Below are 6000 nucleotides of genomic sequence, written 5' to 3' on the forward strand. Positions count from 1 at the left end.
TTAAGTGCTAACTTTCAATTGGGATCAAGTAGGAACATGAAGTTTGATGTCTACAGAATTGTTATTTAAAACCCTCTTTAATGGTGAAGTCGGATTTTAAGCCACAAGTCTGCAAATGGCACTTTTAGAAAGTTGGCATATTCTAGTCTCAACCATTTGATGCCTGCATCCTGTATCCTGGGTCCCAGGACTAGGTGTAGTCGGCAGTTGGTCTTAGTGTATTGCTCACAGACAGTGAGACAAAGGGGGCAATAGTTGTTGGCAGGATGGGCCATTTCTGACTTAATAGGGGGTGGAGCTGTCATCTACTACACTTGCACATCACAAAGGTTCTGCCATAGCACACTCAAAAAGGGTTTGACATTGGTATTTTGTGCCCCCAGAGAAGCTGGAGTCAGGGCCTGGGAGGCAGGAACTCTGGAGGTAGAAACCTCCAGAGCCTTCTCCTACTTCAAAGCTGGCACCAAGTATACCTATTATAACTATTGGACCCTCTGACCCAACTATTCAGTATACCTCTGGGCCTGTAGGTACTACAGAAAGACTGCAGAGCCGCTCTGTTGACAGAAGGAACTTCTACCCTGCTGCCCTGCACGCAGAGAAGGAAGACTGCACCTGCAACCTTTATCCCAGGCTGAAGTGACTCCAAGAGTCAGCTGACTGACCTATTCTGAGCTACAGGGACATACCAAGCTCCAGAGGCCTCCTTGCAAATGCCATGCTGACCTGCTGCCTGAACCTGCAACTGAACCTGTCTGAACTCTGCTGGCCTCTTCTAGATTGAGTTCCTTATCCCCAAGAGGTGCCCCACAGGCCCTTGGTGTGCCATCAGTTGGGCTCCCTCCCCAAGAAAAGGAGAAATCCTGATGTTTTGGGCTGTTTGCACCAAGATCTTTCTGCATGACATTGTGAAGCTCCGGTGAACCCGGCTGTTCGAGCGACAGCGACCGCCAGCACCGACCAGCTACATGAGATCTGCACTTTGCACTACATCATGGAGAGCCTGTGCTGACGGCCAATGCAAATCTCCAGCAACAACCATCCATGGTGCCTGACAGAATCTTAGCGCAACAGCACTGTGATGCTCTCTCTTCTCTTCGGGGCCCCCTCCACCGCAAATGGATGCATCACACTGGGCTTTTGAAAACAACTCTTTCAGTGGGACGACCCTGTATCCATGCTCCATGGTGGGTGCACTGAACTTGTGCCTTTCATACAGTCTCACACAACAGATAACTGTGAGTGGTGCTTTGTGCTTTTAGGCGCTATACTTACATGAAATCTTTCAAATTGCATATCTCCGGTTTACTGCTTGGATTTTTGTCTTTTTTTGTCTTAAATAATTTATTACATTTTCCTCTATTCTTCTAGATTTTCTTGTGTTGTGTTTTCACTTTATTACTATCTGAAATGCTGCATAAATACTTTACAATTGACTCTAAGTTAAGCATGACTGCTTTGTCCCAGGCTACCAAATGGATTAGCACAGGTTAATTTGGAGTTTGCTTGTGATTTCACCCTGACAGGAATTGCGTTTGCTATTTGAGTGGGGTTTCACCCCCCTCAAAATGTAACTCAATTTTCTACACTCGCAAAAAAGTAGTCAGCCAGCACCATGTAGCCATCCAGTCGATAGGGGAAAAAATAGATCTTAAAGGCTTTGTGAAACTTCAACAGAGGCAATTCCCAGAATTCAGGAATAAGGACATACTTTGCACTTGGAGCCTGTCAGAATACTGAATGCTCTCCCACCAGTTGTGGAGCATCTAAACTCGCAGGATTGAAGGCACCTTTGAACCTCAACAAAGGACTTGCCTTAAACCAAGTAAAGCAATGTGATAGAGGGGTTTGTTGTGCTTTGAACAGAGCTTTGTGTTCCAAGCAGAGTGACTTGAAAATAACAACCAAAAAAGTGTCCTTTAACAAACGAGACGGACCAAGTGGTGTGCATGAGAGTTTGTGTAGAGGCAACAATGTTGGATATGGAAGCCCTCACACACCCATCAGGATGTCATGCTTCATCATTGGGCTGCTCCACATCGAGTCGGCTGGTGCAATACCCGACGGGCTCCTTATTAGGGAACACTCTTATGGAGATCTTTTATCCAACAGCCGTCCGGTGAAGTGGGGGTGAGGGGCTCTAATTTAATGTAGATGAAAGGAGATAGTGATTGTGAATTAAAATAGGGATGGGAGTGCTTCTCAATCAGTTTATTATGAAGCCTCCTTACCTAGTTAAAAGCTATGAGGTGAAGTGTTGGTAACGTAGATTTATGTGCTAGGTTATATACACTGCCTCATCTGGGGTCAACATGTTTCTCGCTCTATCTGAGGATTACTCTAGCGATTCTTCAGGACCTAGTGTGCTCTATCTACATTTAGACTGTTTATCCAGTATTCAGTAAGCATTCATATTGGTAGCTAGTGTTCCACAAGTTTACCTGTAACTCGGTCTACCTATGGAGAAGAGGGAAAGGAAGACCAGGGTGGTTATAGAATGCAAAAATACAACTTCTCATGTTTAAAATGTGCGTCTCGTGAACTAGTTAGTGTAGCTGCAGTGACGGTGCACAATATTCATAGTGGTTCTAAAAACCCAAGCCACGTGATGTGATCGCTCCACAATGTGTCAACTATCTAAAAACATTAAAAAGGAAACAGACATGCTGTGTAAACTTACCCTACCAATTCCATAGGATAGCACACTGCAGTTCCTGGTAGGCTACGCAAGGAGTTCCTTGCGTTCTGTAATAATATATTGAAAAACAAGGCTAGTAGGCAAACATGATAAAAATCGCAGACTCCAGGGCTATATAAGCCCATTCTCTTTGTTGAACCACATGCAAAAGGACGGATCTATATATCCCTTCTATTAGTTAAAAGACATAATCGCCAACCGCTCTGTGCGCTCGGGGACCCATAAGATATGGATAAAGGTTGACCTCGTGATTCTCTTGTGAGCAGCATAAAGCTGTGGTAATGCCGCGGGAAATGCCGCGGGAAACAGGTAAAGAACATACAGATCATAAATGCCTGAAGGCGCTCGTATACTTACAGACACGCCGAGTCCGTGTCACCGGTCGACCTACCCCGCTCTACCAGGACTGGGAGGTGAAGTTTCATGTATCGTGGGAGTTAAAAAGGAGTGTTATCCTGTGGTGAGCGGAAGTGGAAGTCGAGGCTCTAATTCAAGTGTGGTACATCACTCGAGGCTTGTTGTGGCAGCCATCTTAGGTGAGGGGCTCGCTGTCGGCAATTGGACTCAATGCATGTCAATGGCTATCAAGTATTAAGGCTTTGATATGTTAATCTGGGCAAAACATTTTTGCTACAGTATACATGTGGTATATTGCAATGGTGACATTAAATGTAGTTTGAAACAATGCCATTAGAGTTGGAAAACCTTATTTTCTTCATCCTATTTGCGTCATGTGATTGTCAAATACTCAATGTATAGATTAGCTGTTGTGGGGGAGTAAACTCCTAGCGCCCATATTAGTAGGTCTTGTGTAGGGATGAAGTGCAAGGGAAGTATGGCATATGGCGCTGTATTATACAGATATTCTGATTTAGAGATTAGGGCTAGAGATTCGTGTTCAGACTGGTCACATTGAAGAGGGGTACACCGTGTTCTTGGTAGCTGAGATGGTGTGGAATTACTCAGGGTGGTTTCAGGGAAGACCATGGTATGGCTTCATTAAGGCCTGTAAAGTGGGAGCCCAGTCTGTACACCCACCTTTGTTCTTTCACTAGTAGGGCTTCTTTAGTGATATTGGGAAAGGATTCCAAAACTAGCCAGGTGAATGAGTCCGGGGTGTGTCCCTTTTCTTGAAAGTGCATGCACATCCTGGTGTTGGTTCTTTTGCAACGAAAGTTGCTGCGGTGCTCAGTGATGCGTGTTTTTACTGGGCAAGTTGTCATACCAATATATTGCAATTTGCAGGGACATGTAATCAGGTACACACAGTTGGACGTATTGCAATTGGTGTGGCGACGTAACTCCCATTTGAAGCTGTTGTTGAGCTGGACTATCTTGTGTGTTGTAGTTAAAAGGCATACCGAGCATGATCCACATGGGAAGTGCCCAGTCACAGGTGGGAGATCCCATAGTTGTCTTTGGTTGGGGGGCCCCTGTGTTCGTGGGCGGGTATGTATCAGTGTGTCCCTCAGGTTTTTAGTGCGTTTGAACGAGAATCTTGGCACTTCAAGGTTCATTGTGCCCGTGTTCAAGATGTTCCAGTGTTTTTTTATCACTTTAGTGATCTCATTGGAGACTGGAGTGAGTGAGGACATCTGTTGGGTTTTTAGTTTTAGGTTCCAGCAGTGCCTCCAGATGGTTGTTGCGGGCTCTTTTATTGGCTAAAGCTATATGTTTTTCTGGGTATTCACGTGACCTCAGGTGGCTTGCCAATTTTTCTGCTTCTGACCTGTAATCTGATAGGTTACTGCAATTTCGCCTCACCCTCAGAAATTGCCCGACAGGGAGATTATCTTTCAAACTTCGTGGGTGATGGCTGGAGTAAAGTAACAGGCTATTGCGGTCTGTCGGTTTCTTGTACAACGATGTTGAGAGTGTACCTCTGTTCGGGTTAATATTTAGGTCTAGGAAAGGGATGTTGTGCTCTGACACAGTGTGGGTGAACTTGAGATGTGGATCGAGGGTGTTGATCCATCCACAGAACTCAATACAAGCTGACATCTCTCCTTTCCATAATATCAAGATGTCATCAATGAACCTTTTCCAAAGGTATATATCAGCATTGAATGGGTTAGAGTTATGGAAAATATGGCGAGTCTCGAAATCTGCCATATACAGGCATGCTAGACTCGGCGCGAAAGTGCTGCCCATACAAGTGCCTTGTGTTTGTTGGTAAATTTGACCTTTGTATTCGAAGAAGTTTTCTGTCAGGGCTAGTGTTGCACAGTCCATAACAAAACTGATAGGGGTGTTGTGATCCCAGGGTTCATGATTTAGAACACTTTCCACTACGTCAAGTGTAGCCCTCTGGGGTATATTGGTGTATAGAGCCTGTACGTCTAGGGTCAGTAGGAGTTTGATCTCATCCGTTATTGTTAACCCTGTTAGGAGGCGAAGCAAATCTGAGGTGTCTTGTATGTAAGATTCAGTCTTTTTGACAAATGGTTGGAAAAAATGGTCGCAAAATTGCGAGAGAGGTTCGAGGACTGAATCAATTCCCGACACTATTGGCCTGCCAGGTACAGGACGGATCCCCTTATGAATTTTAGGAAGGTTGTAGAAATATGGGGTCCGAGGGTTCTTCTTGATCAGGAAAGCGGCTTCTTTCTTACTTATCCAGCCTTGACTCTCAGCCGAGAAGACTAAGGCTGTGATAGTGGTCAGAAGCCGCTGTGTGGGATTATTGGTGACTGGAGTATAGTAGTCCCGGTCACTAAGTTGTCGTGTACATTCCAATTCGTAGTCAACGGTGGCCATAATTACTGTGGCCCCACCTTTGTCTGCCTGCTTGATGGTGATAGATGTGTCATTGGACAAGTTCTTAAGTGCCTCAGTCTCAGCATTAGACATATTGTTGTATTGTCTAGGTATTGTCATATGTGACAAGTCTTTAAGTACGGCCTGTTCAAAGGTGATTACCTCAGGTGGAATCATGGTTGTATTTGGAGTGAAAGTGGACGTGTTGTGTAATCCACTATCTGTCCTATGTACAGTTTCCGTGTCTTGAAATAACGATTTCAATCTGACCTTACGGAAAAACTGTTGGATTTCACATTGTTGTTTAAAAAGGTCTATCCTCAGAGTTGGTACAAAGCCCAGGCCTCTCTGTAATACCTTGTGTTCGATGTCTGTGAGGTTTCTTTGGGAAAGATTGACTACTAGGTCTTCTTTTTGTTGTTGGTGTAGCTCCGAGTTTCCATGGTTCTCGGGGTGTCCTCCCACTGGACTCTCGTTCCTTGTGGGGTTGGTTGATTGTTTTTTCTTCTTAGCCCGCGCCCTCTGCCCCAGCCTCTGCCTAAAAA

This window comes from Triturus cristatus, chromosome 1_2 (assembly GCF_964204655.1).
Source record: "Triturus cristatus chromosome 1_2, aTriCri1.1, whole genome shotgun sequence".
In the NCBI taxonomy this organism is placed as follows: domain Eukaryota; kingdom Metazoa; phylum Chordata; class Amphibia; order Caudata; family Salamandridae; genus Triturus; species Triturus cristatus.